Here is a 22155-nt window from a genome sequence, read left to right on the forward strand (position 1 = left end):
ATTGTTGTGTGCATATGTTTTGTGATTGTATATACGTCACATGCTTTTCGCATGTCTTTCAACTATAGATTGCCGCCCCGTCGCGGATGAAAACAAGTATTTTTACACCCACACACAAGCTTGAGCAGTTGAAGGTTGTTTCCCGGGGCTCTCTTGCGATTGAATCGGCCACCACAGGAAATTAGAGTGATACCTCATTAATCCCTGCATCTAGCTGTATTCCACTTAGTAGCTCTATCGCTTGATGACAAATCGAGCGCGGGGCGCGACGCTATTGCGCACGACCATGCCTAGCGTAGCGGCGACATCAGCTGATTGCGCCGGCCGGCTTGCTTCGATTTGCATAAGAGCAAAGAAATGTCATACCTTGAAAGATTGCGTACTGCACTATGTCAAAATTTTACTGCTTTGTAGTCATCCTATGACTCATTGAGAATTGATAACTCTCATATGACTACTAGAGGGCTTTGCGTCGGTGACACGCACCGAACGTAAAACCGCACTACGTCTTTCGTAGAAGCAGTAGGAGGCTGTCGTCTGCTAGAACAAAAACAAAACAAAGACCTGCGAAAATATTCATAAGTTGTAACTTGTTTTTTGAATAACAGTTTATCACTTTTAAAGTTATTTTGCCAGATAACATACATTTTTTTAGTTTAGAGCAGCGACAGATGTTTTTTTTTATTTTGCTCAAACAGATATCCAAGTCAAATCCATTCACAGCTAAAGTCACATGTTGTTTGTCTTCTTTGTTTCCGTGGGCATGCCGTTCCGGTGCGTCTCTCATGTGTTCGCGCTGCTACACACGAGAGCACGAAATGTTAAGTTTACGCAAGGAAGCGCCGTTCCTCGTTCGTGTGATGTGCTAAGATTGCGCCCTATTCCCGCGGTTGTTCGAGTGCGGATCAAGTGCGAGTCGTCCAAGGAATCGGCGGGTTGTGCGGGCGCTCGAAGGACTCCGAGGTGACGGCTGACGCCTGTGGTCGCTTCCCTCAGGACAGTGTGAAAGAAACTAAAGGTGAGGGGGACACTTTTTTATGTAGACTAAGTATGCCACTCAGTGCAAGTGTGTGTTGCCGCACTCGAACGAGGCGTCGTGAAACGGCAGCCTTACGCGCCTTTGCGAGTGCGGTTGCCGATTCGCTTTGACAACGCTAACGCCAGCAGAGCCATGGCGCATCGGCGAGGCCTTACTGGAGATAATTCGCGACATATGCGGCAACATGCATGTGTATGGTGATCGATTTTTTCATAAGTACAATGTAGTGAGGAGGACGCACACGGCGCTTGCTACGTTGTTGATTAAACGAAGCCTGCGGTGCCATTTGATGCAAAGCAGCATTTTCTTCACCTTCGCGGGCGATACAATTTGTAACTTGGCTCGATTCAACTAGCCGACCGCCTAAGTGGGTTGATAAGCATACGTTCACAGTAAAGCGTTATTATACCCCTAAACAGTGGCGTATGCTTGTTAAAAGATATAATGTGTGTGCCTAGTGTAGAGAGAGAGGTGTTCGTGCAATCTGTATGTGTACCTGCAAGACGCCTTTGCTTGTAACTAATAATGTACCGGCCAGCACCTACATTGCACGCCTGCCTTTGAAGAAACTTTGCATGCACAATGTGAGATTTTGTAATCTGCCAGAGTAGCTTTTTATAAAATAATACAATGCCAGCATGTTCAAAATATGTTTCGCTGTTGTGTGGCAGGGGTGCGGTTATCACGCTGTTGTGTAGTTGCTGATGCAAGCACTTATAGTTTTGATGCGTTAATATTTATCATCTAACTCATCAGGTGTTTGGCTGTTTCAGCACAAACAAGGCAAAGACAGAAGGAAGACGGTTAATGACAGGACCAGTGCCGACTTTTGTTTGCAGGAGAATACACATGTTGGTGTATTTATGGTGACAGCCTATCTGTGTTGCTTTTTTCCCAATTTATGCAACGACACAGTTGTCAGCAATATTAGAGTGAACACTGAAATTAGCTTTTAAAGATCATGATGACTAAATGCCTAGTAATTACCAGCACAAAGTAAGAACAAAAGACATCAGTATGATCAATGTGGGACGAGTACAGTCTTGCATGTAAAAAAATGTATTGTGCAAAATGTTGCCTAAGTAAAAAACCTCTCTATATTTGCAAATAGTGTGACGTCACTTCGAGCACCGTGCCAGCCATTCCCTCCCTCTTTGCAAGGGCTGGTTGGCTAGGAAGTTGTTGGTGACGTTCCTGATAGACCACTGATATGTATGTGATTCTAAACCTGTAGCCTAATATATACATAATCTTTTGTGCAGTTACATCTATGCATCTGACACCTACAACTTATTTGAATATTTACATTGCTCCCTTAGGACCTAACACACAAACTTGTAGTGTGCATTGTCACTTCATGAATATCGAGCAGTAAAGGTACTGAGTATATGTGAAATAAGAATCTCTGCTTATTACATGAAGGCATATGAGGCCTTCGATAAAACGAGTTATACCTTTATGGGGCTTGCGTACTCATCGGGGCGATTCATACATGCAGCTTCAGCAAATGGTATCTTCCAGCCCGGTGACCATGCAATTTTTTTCTGCACACAGCGCAAACACTGAGCTGTACCCATTCGCAGATGGTCGCGTCAAGTGCATATTTACCTTGACTAATATGTCCAATCAAGTTTTTTCAACGACCGGTCCCTGCCACGAGTGCTAACGTCTTCGCAAACAAGACACATTGTTATTGACACTGCACACACCACACACAATATTCTCGATACCTTTCAATGCACTCTACATGCCGCAATCAACAGTGCACATTTTTCAAGACTGTGCCACTGTTCCTCACACAGGTCACCACGTGTGCTCACTTCTTCAAGATCAAATCACTTCTTCAGCGTGGCAAATATTTTACCACACAGCTACATATTTGCTGACACATACTGCAGCTGGTGTCGACATTATAACGTGAAGTGTAAGCTTTGAAAAATTAAAACTTGCCCCAAACACTGCACGACTGTACCTTGCTGAGCCACCAGCGGGAGTGTTTTTTCAGCCACACCTTTTACGTGTGCCAGTGACATCATGCTGTGACGTACCTCGGTAGGAGCCTATCGCTGCATACTTCATGTAAATGAGGGTCCTGTTAGAGAAAGCAGGCATTGTCGATTTTGTAACTTGTTCATTTCCAACTGGACCTTCATTTACACGAGTTGTCTGACTGATATTCAGGCGAACATTTGTGCAAAACATTATACAGTTTGCAGTCTATGCTTGCCTCATACTGTTGTTACTTTGCAGTGTTCATTACTGCTCACCTACAGAAACTAGCCTAGCTTGCCGCTGTTTTGGACAAGATGCAGCTGGCAAGTGCGATAGTGTTCATAACTCGAAATGCTCAAGCAAAAATTATTGTCTCATATTCAGTTAGTTGCATTCATATCAGTACATTATAAGTAATCATTGATTAAACATGAATTCGTGTTCTTTCACATAATGCTCATAACTTTCATATCAAATTGAATGGTGTTTATAAAAAACATGGGTTTTAGCTAAACTTCATGCTGTTTTCTTGAACAGCTGACAAAACGCTATTGCATGCTTACTTGCCATAAATTGGATTGTGTTTGAAATACATTGTTATTCTTCACCGGACTGCCAGTACACTTCACATTGGGGGAACATTTATTAACCATGGATTGATTAATTTTTAAGAACGGAAAGAAAGAAGCGGCAGGCCGGGATACTTACTTGATATTGGCATCCGTTTCGCTACCCAGCGCATTATCATGCAAACTTCCTATAGAGTGGTTATGCGTCTTTCATGTGTGTCTGTAAACCAAGAACTTTGGGTAGAACTATATTTGTCTTACAAATGGTTGCAGGACTGTGGAGGCTGTAGGGCTGCTTAGCCAATATGAATGTTGGAATTCCTTGACATGTGTTCAACCATACTTCATCAGCTGCTTGGTGTTTTCATGGCATCTTTACAGATGTGTTGGGTGAGTAAAGCAAGCAGGTTTTAACAAAGGGAAAAGTATAATATGGCAGCACCTCTTGTGTGTGCCTTACATCCCATGTATATCAAATATTTATCTTGCACCTTGTGGCCTGTAATTTTTAAAGAGACACTTCTTTTTGCTTTATATTTGAGTCTTGATGCTTCGACAGCAATGTATTTGTGTTTGACAGCAAGTGTTCTTGAACAAATAACTGATCTCAATAATGACAAAACACCCTTCATACTTGGTCCTTAGCATAAGCTTGCACATATCTGTAGCAGATTCAATTGTTCATTTTTTGCTGTGATGATAATGGGCAAGTAGCAAAGGCAAGTTCAGATTCGAGTGGTTGGTGACGTCTGTTTAGGCTGTGCCATATTGCTTTGCAACCAGAGTTACTTGTGGCCACATATACAATGAAGCCATATGACGTGCATTCTAAATGCGATTATCATATCACATTTCACTGCATCCTAATATGTGTCGAACAAATGCAGATATCTTTAGCTTGCCACTATAAAGGGATCCTAAACCAACACAGGGTTGAAATTTAGTCGTGGTGTTGCAGCTGTGTATGACTCTGCAATGGATGCATAGCCGTGATAATTTTTCTATATGTTGTCGCAATAGTAATGTTACACACATTGGACGATACAAAAGAGGTCCTCCCTTATTTCACTTTTTTTCGCTATGCTTCTTTCTTGTCTCTTCTTGCCATGTGCTCCTCCTCACTGTGCAAGGGGCAAGAACAGTGGCCACACAAACACGTATTTAAAAAATGTTGTAAGCTGAGCACTGAGAGGCTGAACACTTCCAAAAGGCTCAAAGAGGTAAAGGTATTGTTTCTAGCTACTTTTTGGGCCCCCATAACTAGTTGTGCTGCTGCAGTTGTCATTGGTGATCAGGACACTATTCTGAAGTAGTTGCACACATTTGCTTGAAATGTTAAAAAAAATAATTGGAGGTGGTTTGGCACCCTTCATTGTGGTTACATACAGAACTAGGTTTCAATGCGTAAGCAAAATCTGTTCACTGTAAATCAATCCTAATGATATCTGAAATTCAGGAAATATTCACAGAAAAGCTCAGGAAAAGGCTAAGTGGTTGCCCCTTGAACTTGAAGGAGATACCCTTCTTCTAAAAGGTAAATAGATAGTCTACTAGTCTCGATATTAAATGCACTAAAAAATATTCTGGTGTGGTGCTCTTCAAGCATATTATAATGAGAGGGGTTTTTAATAAAACTGTTGTATTTGCCCTGTATTGCTGAAATTGTTCACATAGTTATAATACATGAATCACTTTATGCCTTTTGACTTTATGCAAATAGTTTGCTTACCCAGTCGGTATAACTTGATTTGGATAAAATCATAAATGCTCTAAATTTTATTTACTATACAGCAGGTTTATTTTTAATATACGTGACCATAAATGTGAACGCAGTTGGTGGTGTGCTTGATTAATGCTTAACTATCACCACTCTAACTACACCTGCTACAGTGCATAGTGTGACAAAAGTAATGGTACTTAACATTACTGGCAGCATACACTTTTATGTCTCAAAATGTGTTAGAAAGCCTGGTTAAAATCTGTGTACGTTTTTTTTCGCTCCAACTAAATATTCTGGTCCACTCAAAGCAGCTTCCACTCTTTTATGGTCCTCAAGCTATTAGGTGTTCAAAAGAAGTATCAATGCCATATCCTTTCTTTGTCAGCCTACTCACCACTCTAATAATGAGAATTACCCGACATTACCCAGGAAATTATTGGGATGTTATAAAAATTAATGTCATTTCAGTTGTCAAAAAATGTCAACCCATTAGTAACTTGCTGCCAAGTTACGTTTTTGTTCACTTTTCTTTTCACAATTTTGTTAAAGTTATTTTTGATAACATCACCTATAGTTTGTTTGGCATCATTTTCTGCTAGTTCTCATTATAATGTGTTCAACAAAGACAACGAACCCTTAAATTTATTATTCTTTCCTTCACTCATGAATCTGAAACAGTGAATCTCAGTAATCTTAGCAGTGTGTGACTTGTTTTTTTGATCAGTTGTGCGTGTATTCAAGTATATGCATTTAGGTGGGAGGGCGAGCCATTGCCACCTCCTGTGACTAGCAGATTTTCTGAGAACTAACAGATGCATAATGCTGCCAAAGAAGTATCGGGATATTGGAAGTAATCGTAATGCGATTGCCAGTAGGCAAAAAGGGTGTCCCACGCTCGCCATAATGGTAACAGGCAGCGCTGACTGACTCTTTCATGATTAAATGCACATATATACCGTACAAAATGGAAGGGGGATAGCCGCCATGGTAGCTCAGTTGATTGAGTATCGGACATGTTATTCGAAGTTCGCAGGCTCGGTCCCTGTCCAGGGCAGGTTACCTCTTTTCCTTCTACATAATGTGCCAGTGTATGTGTTAGCTCTTGTAGTGCTTACAAGTAAGATATGTTTTGAAGAATAAATCATTCTGCCACTTGCCTAAAGAATGGCTACCGGACATGGTGCTGGATGCACTTTGTTATTTTTGAATCAAGCTATCTTGTATTCTATTTTTATAAATTACATGGGATACACATGACGGTATCACACACTTTAACGCCACAAAGATTATGCAGCGAACAATGTTATAAATGCGAAATTGCATAAGGATAAGGTGAAAACTGCACCCTCAACGAGAATGTACAGAAAGCACAGGGTGCAGGCGTTTCCTTCTGCCCGAGCTTTTCAAGTGCGAGCTGTTTTCACCTCGTTCTGATCAACTAACTAGATTGAGATGTGTTAATATAGTGCATAAGGATGCTCCACGGGAAACTAGGTTTGTCTCAAACTCTGTGTCTTTCAACCTATATGGTGCCGGGTTCAAGAGTTCATGCAGACCAGATCGTGTAAAGCAGGATACCCGTTTAACATAATAACATGGCTTAAAGCATAAAGCGCTTCATGGGACCAAATATCAATTTTCATAGTAGCTGTTTTTTTCTGCATTAGAAAGCTTACTGCTCTGATCGTATAAACATGCAGTGAAAGAAGAGAATTCTCTGGGCTTGTTTCTTTTTGTTTGACATGGCTTTCATGAGTACATCTAGTGGTAACACAGAAAGTGCTGGAAACATTTTAAGAATTTTTGAGTCTCTGACTACTATGAAGTGTCACACAACACAGGCAGCAAACAGTGGGAGGTCAGCATAACAGCTTTATATGTTTGTGCATTGCAGTTTGCTGTGAAAGCATGCATTTCATGTGCGTGTGAAATGCCCATATTTCGCACTGTTTGCCACGATGACAGTGCTGCTTTTTGAGGGTTGACTCCTCTGCGTAGGCAGCACAGAATAATGTTGGCACAGGTAATATGGATATATGCAGTAACTTTGACCACTGATCTTTTTGCAAGTTAAAGCATCAAATAATTTGTAGTAAACAAACAGGCTGCATGACATACTGATTATTAGGCTTCTTAAGTGCAATCCTAAAAGGAAATGCCACTCAAGTTGCAAACAGAATGCAGTTCAATTCACATTTCTTGATTTCCACCTCCAATCACACATTCTGGCGACTTGTCAGTCTCTTTAATGAAGAAATCCTAATCAATCATTTTAGCTAAATGGTTTGGTACTAATGTTGAATTTTGTGCACTACTCATGAGTGGAATGATAGATTCGTGCCCTACCCTTCAGTACTGCCTGAAATTGATCAGGCAATCTTTGCATATTTTTAGTATCAATGGAAGATCAGTGTCAGCTTAAGCTTTGCCATGAAAGCGGCCCACAGCGTCCAGCTAATGTTGTTTTCGTGTGCAACTGTAGTTGTGGTTGTGCTAAATGACCTTTCTTTATATACAGCACATAACAAACTTGCTCCTTTAGAGTCAAGTGCATCTTCGGATCGATTGTAAACGTTTGCATATGCGAGGCCTTAAGTTTTATAAGAAATTCCTCAGTATGCCACGAGGAAGTGTGTGTTCTGCAAAAATTTGTATATCATTATATACAACTCCTAAAGCCTCGTCTACAACTTAGTGCAGGTTGACCTTGAGCAGAAAATTAGGAGCTGCCGCAGCCCCCAGAAAAGAGCAAGCATCCTTTAAGCTCCCCAAGCTCTCTTCGACAGGAACAGCAAAGTCACTATGTGGCATTGAAAACTATTGAAAGGAGTGCCTTATCAGTACACTGTGCTGCTCTTTCATCGCAGAAGACGAAGTTGACCACTCCAGAGGAACATCACGCTGTGTATTGTGAGTGCTTCAGTGGTTTTGGTTTTGTCCATTCAGCAGTCAAGAAATCATGTCAGATTCAGTCGGGATGGCTAGAGGGAGTCGGGCAGGCGTGTTTGGACATTTGTCTAGCCAAGTAGTGGCAATTTTCGCACCGGTCCTGTGGAGTTACTGCCACAAATGACAGAAGCTTCGTCACCTCTGTAAATGTACAGATGTGTCAGGGCAGATTAGCTGCATTAGTTTTTTCTATAACTGATAGCTGCCAACATTCTTCATTGTACAGGAGTTTTGTTCCCCACTTATGGTTGTAAAGCCCTCCGCAGAAAAAATTCTACACGTCTACTTACAGAAGGCCCCAAGGCTTTACTTGTAGGTTTTTTCGGCTTGTAATCATAAGCAACTCGTTTGGGTGAACATGAACATTTTAAACATCTACAGCGAAAAATTTGGGTGGCTAGTCATCTTGTCGTTATTATGTTTCTTGCAATATTCTTAAGCATGTTGTGCATTACGTTGTCAATCTGATTCATGTGCATAGAAGATGTTACACAGTTTCAGGCTACTTCAAGCACCGTATTGTAATATAAAAAGCCTGGAAGCAACCCAAAAATAATCATTTAGCACAGTTGCTTAATCTGACGCATGATACATAACTAAACTTTCGTGCGTATTCATCAATGTAAGCTCGTCTTAGTGTTTTCTAAAATGAAAATGCGAGTCGGCAGATGGAAGCATCTAGTGGGGTAATCGGGGTGAACAGTGGAAGTGCCTCAGACAGGCTGGCCGATGTTGCGATAGGAGGACCTATTTTTTAGAAGTCACCTTGTCATCCTTGGCATGTTATTTTAAATGGGGTTAGTAATGACATCGTCTTTTGGTGTAGGTGTGTGTGCCTGTTGGAAATGTTTGTCTGAAAAAACCTATAACGCAGAAGAGTGCTGCCCTCGCTTCCTTTCAAGTTATATTGCGATGATACAAAGTGTTTTCCTGTCGTAGGTTGATGCAAAAGGGGGATGCAAAGTAAAAGTAGTGTGCTACACTGCTCCTACCACTTTGCATCTCGCTTTTCTTCCTTTTTTTTCCTTCTTTTCTTTTTTTTCACTTTTTCACATTTGCATTGTCCCATCTAGTGCATGAATCAATGACACTTGGCTTTGCTATAGCAAACATGCCTATGTGGTGTTGGATTGAGCAGTGCATTGTACTTCATTCAGTTCAATTACAGGCTGATCAGTCTTGTAATAAGTGCTTTCTCTCTATCACCACACATGATCAAATGAAACGTTTGACGTGGCTCTTAGTAAACTGGTATATAGCTTGTGTCTTGGACTACTCAAAATGAATGTTATTTGCTGCTGTTTATGGTAAAGAATTTATCCAACATGAAAATATCCTGCTTTGTGAACTTTGTCAGACCTGCCTTTCTTTTTCTTTCCTATGCAGGCGTTGTATGTAAGGCAATAACAGAGAGGTGATAGCTTGAGCTTTTGAAGAATAAATACTGGCAGTGAGGCAATTCCACATCAAACATCACAGCCGTTTTGCTAACCATCCTAATTGTGTTTTGAAAAAAAATATTGTGCTCGTTTACTGTATTGAAAACAGCAAAGGCTAAAATATATCGCAGATAACAAAATATTAGGCCACCTTCGTGCCTCCTGGACTTCCCAGGATGTCGTCTGAGTGTTGTTTGTAAAAAAAAGTATTTCAAAAATACTGCTTCTTCTACACCACATTTGGTCTAGGTATTAAGTAAAGGTGATTGTGTGTAGTGCACAAAGCTCAGTAACATTAGTGCAATTTTTTTTGCCACATCAGAAGCAAGAAAGCAGTTCTCTTTATATGGCAAGTTATGTGATTACACTTTTTGTTTTAGAGAAAAAAATAATTTTTGAAGATTCCTAATGATGGCTGTTTTCGCATTTGATATACGACAGCTGCCGTTCCAAAGTTCCCCATGGCCCACAATAGGAGACTTCAAAAATCATTTTCTTCATTGAAACAAAAATTGTAATGATAACACTTGTCATATAACAAGAACTGTTTATTTGCTTTCAACTTACACATAAAAGTAGTTTTCAATTATACACTCAGTGCAAAATGCATCTCAAGGTGGAAAAAACGCTTATATAGTGATATTTGTAATCTGGACCTAACATTATTTTTTTCCTGAAATATGCCTTCTGTGGAGAGAGCATTTATGGCTCAAATATTCATTCAAAGTGCAGTATTGCCATAAAAGAAATTCAAGGATAAACAGTTTGGCTAAATTCTTCAAAGCCTACGTAGCGGAAAAATTGCACATTAGTTACTCGCCTTCAAATACTTTAAAGAAGCACCTTTACTTTATATGTAGATCAAATTCGATATGGCAAGAAAAAGCGGTAATTTAAAAATTTTCTCACAAACAACACCCCCATGACATTCTGCGAAACTCTAAAGATACCCATGTGACCACTACTTTTTCTCTTCAAAATGTTTCAGCAAATAACTGTTTTCAAAAGAGTAAATTACCACCATTTTTAAACTATATATCTGTGATGGTCGCCAGGCAGTATGGTATGAATGTTTGGTGTAGAATGGCCCAGTGGGAAAACAACAAATGTCTGAGCATCCTTTGACGCTCGGGCAATTTCGAAAGCATTTTTTTGTTAGCAGCAATTCATTTAAACCCTTGTCTTCATGCTTAGGCCCAGAAACAAAACACAAGTAACCAAAGTAGTCCTAAAAGTCTTGCGGTCTCGCTGTTTCAAGGCTTGTGGAGCCTCACTTAGTGCAAGCTTCACTATTTTTAAATATTTAGATTCAGCCAACAGGTTTTGGAGGCACAGTGCATATTCAGCTGAATTGTTTCACACTAGTTGCTTAGATAAAAAGCGGCAAGTAGAGGTAAAAATAACAATTTAAAGGCATTGTAGGTAATAACAAAAAGCTCTGCTTTCTTTTTTTTGTGTGGTGTTTTGCCTGAACGCTGTGCTTTTTGTGGTATGGTTCATTGTCTAGTGAACATAGGCCTTAAAAACTAACATTAGCCTTGTTGAGCTCGATTTTTTGGTTATAGTCATAGTAGCCATATTAAAAGTTATGACTTCAAACTTGATTGTTCTTTTAAAGATTTTTTCTTGCATAATTATATGTCTCAGAGTCTTAGTCAATTTTGTTATAAGAAAACGTGATGTCATAATAGCGTCACTTTTTATAGAGTCGTTCAGTTCTACCTCACCTTTTGCATTTCTAATAGAGCAGTTATTTTCAATATCGGTATTTTAAATGGAATGAGCATGCTCTAGGTAGTAAGGTGTAAGCACTTACAGATAGCACATGCACCCAACTTTTCTGTTGGCAGTTTATTTCTGTTATTCTTGATTGATATGTGTGGTTTCACGTCCCAAAACCACTATATGATTATGAGATACCCCATAGTAGAGGGCTCTGGAAATTTTGACCACTTGGGGTTCTTTAACGTGCACCCAAATCTGAGCACCCGTGCCTACAGCATTTCTGCCTCCATCGGAAATGCAGCCGTTGCAGCCGGGATTTTATACCGTGACCTGCGGGTCAGCAGCCGAACTTTTGTTACTCTTGCTCCCCTATTTCTGTGCAGTTCGGTTATAGTAGTCTGGCTTGCACAGGTTTTTATTGGCACCTGCCTGATCCTGCTTGCTTTTATGGTGATTTTAACCTTCATAAGTTGCATAGTTTTATGTCTCAAAATTGTTCAAGATGCCAATTTTGTGCACAAACTGTATAGTTTAAAGGCAGCAATTGTACATGTATGCACTACTAAATGTACATTGAGAGCTTTCACTGGCAGTTCCTAAAGTTTTAGTGTGCAGGAAGCATTTAAATCATAAATTTATAAGGACATATCAATAGATTATCTATACCATAAAAAATCGTGGCAACAACCTAGTTATTTTCACTGTGATAAGCATGCTGTTTTCTTTCATGTGGCAGAACTAATTTATACATTTCGTTCTTCTATTATTCACATATGCATAACATGAAGAATTGTCTGCCTTACATTTTCAGTTTCATTCTGTGTGTTATATTTCTTGTGCATGTGAACTAAGGTGCTAACTTGTGTATCTGACATTATTTGTGCAATTATTTACATTTTCAGGTGCCTATGAAGGACACAAATTCTATGGCAGTGACTTCCCAAATCTAAGGTGGTGCCAGAGCCTCAAGCAGCATTTCGTCGATCTCCACAAGGCGTTCATTACATAAACACAGCGCCGCACTTTCACAGTGCTATGATTATTATGTATTTTTAAAATTTTGTTCCGAAATTGCTGTTACATTGTGTTTTGTGCCACCATTCTTTAGCTTAGGTGGAGCTCGTGAAATCGCGGTGCAGTCACCTCATTTGCGTACCATCAACACTGCAATGTCGCTATTCACAGCTGGAGCATACAGACAAATAAAAAATATATTGATTGTAGCAGGGCTGATGTGTATATTAATGCTTCTCTATTGCAAATAATAACTTTATAAGTTTTTAAGTCTTGCATAGAACACTGCATTAATGTGTTGCAATGTAACCACCATTTATGATCACTAGCATGTTAATTTAGTAGCTTTGTAACATATTTTATTTAAAAGCTAATTTCGCTTCCGCATCACGACAGTTGGAGAGATGCCGATGATTCAATCCCTCATCATGCATATTTAAGAAATATTGTGATTTGTACACAGTATTGCATGTACTCAAGGTATGGACGTCTATTCAATTTACACATTATATTGCTTTGCACTAGATTCGGACGTAACATGCACACATTTCAGTTTTTCTGCATGACACATCTCTCCATAAAATGCGGAGTCCGCATCATGCATCTCTCCATAAAATGCGGAGTCCGCATCATACGTCGTTCCATAAGATGCGGAGTCCGCATCATACGTCTTTCCATAAGATGCGGAGTCCACATCATACGTCTTCCATATTCCAATAATTCCGTACTTGAGGTCTCCGCATCATACGGAACGTTTCAGTAGGGATGTTCGCTTTGAGATCAGCCCCTACTGAGAGCACTGGTTTTAGCGCTGCAGAGCTTGTGTATGGCAGAAGTTTGAGAACACCAATGCGAATGCTACTTGAGTCCTGGGAGGGATTCGATGAGGACCCTAATGTAGTTGCGTATGTTCTAGACTTCGTTCAGAGGATAGGCTTCAGAGGCTAGGCCACATGAAGGCTGCACAAGTGTTGTCGAAGGAGTACTATGACAAATCGGCGAAAAAGCGCACCCTTGAACTAGGTAGTCAGGTAATGCTGCTGTAGCCGTCCAAAAAACAATCTTGAGGTTCATTCGAAAGGGCTCGCCAAACTAATATCGAAGCTTTCTCATACCAATTATGTAGGTAAATTAGGAAGGCTGCCGAACAAAATCTACCACAGTAACCTGATGAAACCATACGTTCAACGTCAAGCTGTCGTAAAAATTCTTTTGCATGCTTCCGAGGAAGAGGGAGCACAAATTTTGACCTCTAGTGATGTCATCAAAAGGGGATCGGAGGTAATCTTGGAGCACTTGAACCTAGAGCCTAGGTTAAGTTAAGCCCAGAAGGAGTACCTGAAAAGGATTGTTTCCGAGTTTGAAGACGCGTTTTCGGACCGTCCCGGAAACACGACGGTGATCGAACACGATATCGAGTCAACTTGTGAGGAGCCAATCCGTAGCAAGCCGTATTGATGTTCCGCTGTGCAAAAGCATATCATGAAAGAGGAGATTGATGAAATGCTGAAGGTGGGAGTCATTGTACAGGGCGAGAGTGACTATACATCCCCTCTAATATTGGTTCAAGTGCCGGAAAAAGATCTGAGGCCATGCATCGAATATCGGCGTATTAACGGCATAGCTCGAGACCGAGCTTACCCGATACCAAACATTGAGGAGAGGATAGAAACTGTGTCACATTCTAGTTATATTTCCATGTAAGACCTCGAGCAAGGGTATTGGCTAGTCCCTCTGACGGAGCGTGCTAGCCGCTATGCCACATTTGTTTCTCTATTTGGAACGTATCGTCCACTTAGGTTAAAGTATGGATTAAAAACGCCCCCTTTTGTTTTTCAGGCTTAGTGCACCACGTTCTTAATGGCCTCCCTTAGTTCGCTCTGCCGTATCTGGACGATGTCGCCATCTTTTCAAACTGGGAAGAACATGTCAAGCATTTACGCGTCGTGCTGAACAGGTTGAAACAAGCTGGTCTTACCGTGAAACCTACTAAATGTCACCTAAGGTGCGGCGAGGTGTCGTACCTGGGACACGTTGTGGGGCGTGGCCGGTGTAGACCTTCAGAAATTAGGGTATCCGCCATCGTGAATTATCCCCGACTAACCACAAAACCTGAGATAAGGGCAGTCTTGGGCCTAGCTGGATACAATCAGCATTACGTGCAAAACTACTATAGCATTGCCAGCCTTCTAACTGTCGCACTTCGAAAGTCCGAGCCGGTTAAAGTAGTATGGGACTCGAAAAAGGAGAATGCGTTTTGCAAGCTGAAACAGGCCCAAAGCGAAAAGCCCGTGCCCACGGCAACCGATTTCTCTAAGATATTTGTCATAGAATGTGACGCGAGTGATCGCGGCATGAGAGCTATATTGGACCAGGAAGACAGTGCTGGTAACGAAAGGCCAGTTTAGTATTTAAGTCGAAAAATCATCTGCAGGAAAGAGGCATACAGTACCTCTGAAAAGGAATGCACTTGTCTCGTGTGCGCGATTCAAAAGCTAGCCTAATATGTCTCCGGTACGAAGTTTGTGGTTGAAATGAACCACTGTCCTCTAACCTTGTTAAATAACATTTCGCCTTAAAGTGGCCGGTTAATGAGGTGGAGCATGATACTCCAACAGCACAACTTTGGCGTTCGATACAAAAAAAGGAAAGCTAAACGCTAATGCAGACGCATTTAGCCGTGCGTTTTAGTTACTACCTTCTCCACCTTTCGGTCTCTCGCTCGCGATTCGAGACAAAATTTTGTTCTTATCACGGCCTTAGGTGAGCACTCTCGTACAGGGGATCTCAAGGGGCCAACTTTATGTTGCATTCTCCTTACTTACGTTGTTGTACGTGTAAAAATTTGAGTCCTCATTTTGAAAGTCTTGTGTCTCACATGTGCCTCTTGACGTAGAGCGAACAAAATCAAGATAGATACGTAGTTAGGTATATGTAGTACTATATTTTGTCTGGTGTTCTGTCGGGTAACGTAGGGCACTTGCTTATATCGTGTGTTTTCTGTTGTCGAACCGTTCTCGACAAGTTGCAGAACCATTGACAAGTGCTGAGACCGAAAATCGTCAGAAGAGACAAGCGAAGCTAGCTAACAAGCTGTGGCGGCAAGCCAGTGGAGCAGAGATACGTCCTCAAGAAGGGGTTGTGTTCACGGAACTGCGCCTAAAGCTACATTCTCTCCATCACCCTCGAGGCAAACCTGGATGGACCTGGCGAATGAGCGCGCCCGACATCCGAGCCACATGGAAGCAGCTCGTCTTTCCGGCGCATTGTCTGGCAGCGGGATTTCTGTTACTCCTGGGAGTCCACACCAAACGTCAATGTCTCTGCAAAGGCAATTTCTGTCAAGGCCAGCGATCGAGCCCGCCTGACACGATCAACTCAAGGACGTCATCAAGCGCCGGCGCCGGTCTGTCTTGCCCAACGCACAGCAAGGTTCTTCAGTCCCCGAGCCGGATGAAGCAATCGGCGCCTTCTAGTCTGGCGAATCTTACGCATTGTGTGGCAACATCCTTCGTCCTTGGGTGCAACCTCACGCAGCGGTGAGTCCCTGTTGGAGGATTCTGACATCATGGCCAGCACCGCTTCTGGTTGGACGTTGGTGACACGAAGATCCACCCGGTGCCCATAAAAAAAGCCAAGCAGCGCGTCGCTAGCAGTTGACCTATGCGGCAGAGAGAAGCCGACGGATGTGCGCGAGAGAAGACATCTCGGCTCTTCGTGTCCCTAAGCTGTCGACTCCAGTGCCGAATTTGTAACGCCTCCATTTCTATGCTGTACACGAACCTTGCCATAACTCGCAGTTGTCTCGTAAGCTCACCTGTCAGCTCTGCGCAGAAGCAGTCGCGAGCTGAGTAACACATGCTACCTACGGCTATTGACCTTGGCGGCAATATTCAGTGCAGTTGCGCCTTTGAGACCGTGTTAGCGTCGTGCTTTTGTAACAAGGTGCTGACCCATGATCGTGCGCGAGAGCTTACACACCGCGACGGTCTGGAGACTACGGAGGGGTATGAAGGGACTGAGCAGAACGATGCACTACTTACATTCTATGAAACAACCACGCATTACCAACTTGGCAAAACAATGTATCCTCTTACTCACGCGAATTTCAGCACAGCACAGTCAGCTACCTTGAGAATGTTGCAGACGGGGTCTTTCCCGTCGCGGGCATTCCTAAGTAAAATATACGCGGACGTTGACCCTAGCTGCCCGGTCTTCAATGATCCGCCTGCTCTGTGGCTCACATTCTCTGGCGATGTCCCGCGCTGCCTAACAACCTTCTCTCAAGCGAAGCCGAATGGGAGAAGGCCATCATAAATACGGAACCCAGCCAGCAATTTCAGGCATTCCTGAGGGCCCAGGAATGGGTGGAGTGTCACGGCGTTCTGTCTTCTACGTGGGCGCGGTCAGTGGTTACAATGGCCCCTCGTTAGAGTGTCCTGCAGTACGTCCTCCTGTTCTAATAAAGTTCGCTGTCTGTCTGTCTGTCTGTCTGTCTGTTTGTCTGTCTGTCTGTCTGTCTGTCTGTCTGTCAATTTCGGAATTATTCTACCGTTCACTATCTTGAATGCAGAAAATGAGCACACTTTTTTAAATAGATTTGAGATAGTCACCAACATAGCTGGGGCGTTTGACATGCATTGACCCTATAACGGAGGTCATCCTTTCGCTTTCCGAGATCACCGCTCGACGGGGCTCATGTCTCACGCATAGCTTCCAGAATCAAATTCACCAATTTTCTAGCACAAAATATTATTTTTTATTCTATTCACTCTTTACAGAAATAAGAGAAGTGTTTTGACGACATTTGTAATTGAACAAGTAAAAACAGGGTCAATTTTTTGAGCATCTTACAGTCATTTCGACTTACAGCCTGCGGCCTTTACATTTATATAGCTCTCCCGCTTCGAAATCACGGAAACAGTGAGGGTTCGTCCACGGGCCCGCGGGCCCGAGTACGTTTTCGTAGAGCACTCTCCGTGGGCTCAGAGCTGCGGCATCAACGGCCGCTCCTCTACGCGAGGATGTCGCTCATAGAGGTACAGCATGGGACGCTCGACGACTTCGACTCGGTGACATCATCGGCTACCTCGTTGGCGATTCTGAACCAAGTGTGTTTTCACTCTCGCGCGTAGCAGAGAGAATAGTAGTAGTAGTAATAATAGACCTTTATTCAACCACAATTTACAAGCCGTGCATTTCGACCGCCTGTGCGACCAGTCTACGCTGTTCTTCTTCCCCTTCGGCGCCGATTCAGTCAAGCCAGGAGGTGATGGAAAAGGATGGGGGAGGGTAATAGCTGGATCGCTGAGCAGTCGGGCAGTAAAACAGGCAGTGTGACAGGTCGGCATATGGGGAGGGGCAATTGGGACAGCAAGGATTAGACCTATGTTTTTAAAGGCAAAGGCGAGAGGCGGTTATCAGGAAATTTATTTGGACGTGCCATAGAGTTCGAGCCTCGAGCGCAGTGAGTGACGGATGAGGGAAGAGTAAAGACGCTTGTGGAGACGGAGCTGGAGATATACCTCCTTGATAGTGTGACGCAAGGAGATCTGCCCATCGTTATTCGCGGTGCTCTCACTGCCTTTCGAAGGTGTGGGCCAGGGAATGAACGGTGCCCGGTGCAATATATCGCAGGCAAGCTGATGAGCTAGCTTGTTGCCGTTATTACTTGAATGCCCAGGAACCCAGCGGGGGAAGACAGTGGAGGGCTGAAGAGCAGAGGCTGCTCGCTCGACCTCCTGTTGAAGAGCAGTGGGCAACGTGTTGTTCTGTATGTGGCGTATGGCGGCGTTAGAGTCGGAGTAAATCGTGTACTTGGGGAGAGAAGAGAGGGAGGAAAATGACTGCATGGCGTGGACCATGGGAAGGACCTCGATCGTAAGTACATTTGGCGGGTTCAAGTATGACCCGCTGGTGTGCGTGTAAGGTGCCGGAAGGTGTGGATGGTAGATAACGTAGCCACACGAGCCCGAGGAGCCATGTATGAGGTATCCGTGTAGGCAACTCCCTGGGTAGAGAGAGGAGGAGAATGATGTTGCACTGCCGCATGACGCCGGTCGGCGTGAAGAACGGGAGACATATTGGATTGGAGGGGAAGGATGCGAAGGTTAGAAGCAGCGGTGCTAGCGTCAGAAGGCAAGGTGGGAATGGAAACGGGAATGTGAGGAATATCAGCTTGGACCAATAGCCATTGGACTTGACGAGTGAGAGAAAGACGGGCAATCTGAGAGTCGTGGTGTAGAGAAATAAGAGAACGTAATAAATGGAAGAGGCCTGTGGCGAAGAGTTTGGTGCTAGAGGTAGTGACAGGGAGGTTTAGAGCTGCCTTGTAAAGGCCTAATAGAGCTCTTTCGAGTGTGTTGAGTTACGTTTGGGTGAATTGAACGTAGGGTACAAAGTACAAGAACTCTTTACGGGCGAGTGCATGTGCAACCCGGCACGCATGACATTCGTGGAACCCTGACTGCCGAGTGACAACGCGTCGCAGGAGGTGAGTCACCGAGTGGCAAGTCCTCACAGTGTGATGTAGGGCCTGCGCATTCTTTGTCGCGTGCAACGGGAAGCCAAGAACTTTGCATTGCTGAACAGTGGGGATGAGAGAGCTAGAAAGATGTAGGGAGATGAGGGTGTTGTGGGAGCACTGGTACGCAGACAGGTTTAGCAAAAGTAGTTCACATTTCTCCGGTGCAGGAGACAAGCCAGGAGTAGCGAGAAAGGAAGCGATAAGGTCCAGGTAATGTTGAAAAATATCCTGCACATGGCCGGGACATCCAGACGTACACCAAGGAGTGATGTCGTCAGCGTAAAAATTATGATGGAGGTCATGTATTTGGGTCAGTTGGGAGGCAAGGGGGCAATAGACATATTAAAAAGAGTAGGAGATAGTACGGCACCTTGATGAGTGCCGTGGGTGAGGGGGTGTGGGTTAGACAAATGAGTATCGACTATAAAGCGAGCAACTCGATTGGAAAGAAAGGATCGGATGTAAGAATACATGCGGGAGCCACATGACAGGGAGGAGAGCTGAGCGAGTATGTGTTCATGACTCACGCCATCGAATGCGTTCCGCACATCGACGGTTACAAGAGCACGGATCTGACTACAAGAAGATGAAACAAAGTGTGCTGAAGAACAAGGAACATGTCCTGCGCACATACGTTGCGTCAGAAGCCAATAAGAGAGGGAGAGATAAACTTTTTCGCCTCAATAAAATCAGACAGTCGAGTCAAGGCCGTTCGCTCAAGAGTCTTGCCAACGCATAACGTCAAAGAGATAGGGCGAAGGTTAGAGAGAGATGGGAGCTTGCCCGGCTTCGGAATCATGCAAATTAGAGACTATGTCCAAAAGCTTGGAAGACAGCTACTGTTCCTAGCTTCGTTGAATGAGTGTAAGAGAAATTCCTTCGCGTTGTCGGGGAGATTACGTAGTGTAGTATACGTTATGTCATCCTCACCGGGAGCTGAACGGGTAGATTGAGTGTCTAAGGAAGCTTCCAGCTCCCTGAGCGTGAATGCGTGGTCCAGGTCTTGGTTAGCTTCGCCACAGTAATCTTGGTAGGAAGGTGTGAGGAAGGGTGGGAGGTACAGAGATTTTAAATTGTCAAAAACATCAGATCGTGTCCCTTGAGTGAGAGCTTTAGCTAGGGTGAGAGAAATGGCAGGCTTGGTACCTAAGAGGGACATAAACAGTGACCATGTAGAGCGCGAGTGGAATGCGGAGTCAAGGCCATCACGCAGCGTGATCCATTAAGAGTGCTCGAGGGAGGTGCCGTAAGCGATAATTTCAGCGCGCAGAGCATCAATGCGGGAGGAAAGTTGGACGTTGTGTGGCTGGGAGCAGAGGGAGCGTTTCAAACATTGATGACGTTGCCATAAACGGACGAAGTGAGGATCAGGATTAGGAATGGGGAGTTGAAAACGAGCGCGGTGACTACAGGATGTCATTGCTGCAGAGATCCGCGACATCCAGTCGTCGTATGCTTCAAAGGAGTCAGACAAAAGGTCATTACGGAATGCTTTCTAGTCAGTGTGAGCGAGTCGTTGTTTCCACCTGTTGTGGGAAAGAGGGGTGGTTATGTGTATGAGAAAGTGATCACTGAAAAGGTTTTCAGCGGACACCTGCCAGTTAAAAGGAAGGGAACTCTGAGATAAAGTGAGATCGGGTGTAGTGGAGTGCTGTGAAACAGTTGCCGCTCGAGTAGGGGTGCAGGGGTATTAAGAAGGGTGAGATGACGTTTCTAGGCAAGGCTGTGTAGAAGGCGACCTGGTTTGAGTGCTTGGGTGTACCCCCAGAGGCTATGAGGAGCATTAAAGTCACCTCTAAGGATGATGTGGGTGGTCAATGGAAGGGAGTGCAGGAATTTGCCAAGAGCACTAAACAAAGAGTAGGTGACAGGGCGTTGTGAAAGGACATCAGAGCGAGTGAAATGCGGGTAGATGGTTGGTAATTAACCACACCAACTAAATATTTCAGGAGGGTGGATGGTACGTCTAGTGGTTCAACGGGAACATCATTGCGTACATAAATGAACGCAAGTGGCGTTCCCGCCGTAGCGCGATATATGCATGGTAGCCCAGGACGATAAGGGCCGTCCAAGTCTCCTGTATAAGGAGAAAAGGGGTAATGTGGGGCGGGTGAGAAGATATTGATGGAGAGGGGTCCTAATATGACGAAAGTTGCGGCAGTTCCACTGCAAAATCTCGAAGTCCTTTTCACGCGCCATCTAGGTTTTTCAAGTAGAGGAAGGGCCTGCGCATGCGCGTTTCTTCTTTTTTGCCGGGAGAAGCGACTCTTGCAGAGAGTTAAGCATATAGGTGAAAAATTGGAGTTGCTTGCACTGGGTTTAGAGGGTCGTAAGAATCCGGACAATTGAATTTTTCAGCTGGACCAAATGAGTGTGATGCGCAGTGGTGGTGGTTTCGACCATGTCGGCCAACTTGGTTACATGGGAGCTGGAGGTCGGGGCAGTGAGTATGGCGAGTTGCTTATTTAGCTCCGTGAGTTGATAGGTCAGGCAGGGTGTGGTAGTTGCCAGTGTCTGCGTCAGTGCGAATATTTTCTATAGTAGCTCATCTGAGACGCGCTGTTGCTCGCGGTGGTTGCGCTCCAACATAGCCAGTCGCAGATCGAAGGAGTGGCTCTCGTTACTCATGAATGGTGAAGGTGTGTTTGATGAAGAAGTGCACACGGGAGGTGTACCCTTCACCTTAGTGGCGTATCAGCCCGCGGGGTTGTTGCGGGAGGTGAATGGAACTCATGCGCTGAAAAGAAGGGTGGCGAAGGCTGAGTGGCTTGGCGCATGGCTGTGCGGCGGAGAAAAGCTGCTTTGGCGCAGTCGCGTTGCTTAGCTAGAAGGTAGTGGCAGGTAGAGTCGAGAGATGAGTGGGTGTTGACTTGGCAATGGATGCACCAGGGTTTGGCACAAACGTGAGCACCGAGATCTGCTGGTAGAGGAGACGCACAGCGGTGGCACTTGGCCGGAACGCTGTGTTGGGGGCATTGATGAGCACGGTGCCCTATAGCAAGGCACCTAGTGCAAGTAGGAGGCTTAGGTTTATGTGGACGGTATCAGAAAGAGACGCGTTTAAAATACACAAAGCGAGGGATGACGGTTCCAGCAAATGTTATGAGTACGGAATCAGTGGAGCCCATCATACGTGCAGCGAGTACGTCTGAAGTAAAGGATTCGAGGTCATGCAAGAGCTG

General features: G+C 43.9%; 1 long non-coding RNA gene across 1 annotated transcript; it reads left to right on the forward strand.

Moving 5' to 3' along the window:
• Nucleotides 1-415: 415 nt before the first annotated feature.
• On the forward strand, nucleotides 416-16518 carry LOC142814696 (uncharacterized). The gene is made up of 3 exons (XR_012895027.1): nucleotides 416-1018; nucleotides 3874-8230; nucleotides 12336-16518. It is a non-coding gene; the product is annotated as an uncharacterized LOC142814696 (long non-coding RNA).
• The last annotated feature ends 5637 nt before the right edge of the window (nucleotides 16519-22155 follow it).

The sequence above is a fragment of the Rhipicephalus microplus genome, chromosome 4 (genome assembly GCF_043290135.1).
Source record: "Rhipicephalus microplus isolate Deutch F79 chromosome 4, USDA_Rmic, whole genome shotgun sequence".
Taxonomy (NCBI): Eukaryota; Metazoa; Arthropoda; class Arachnida; order Ixodida; family Ixodidae; genus Rhipicephalus; species Rhipicephalus microplus.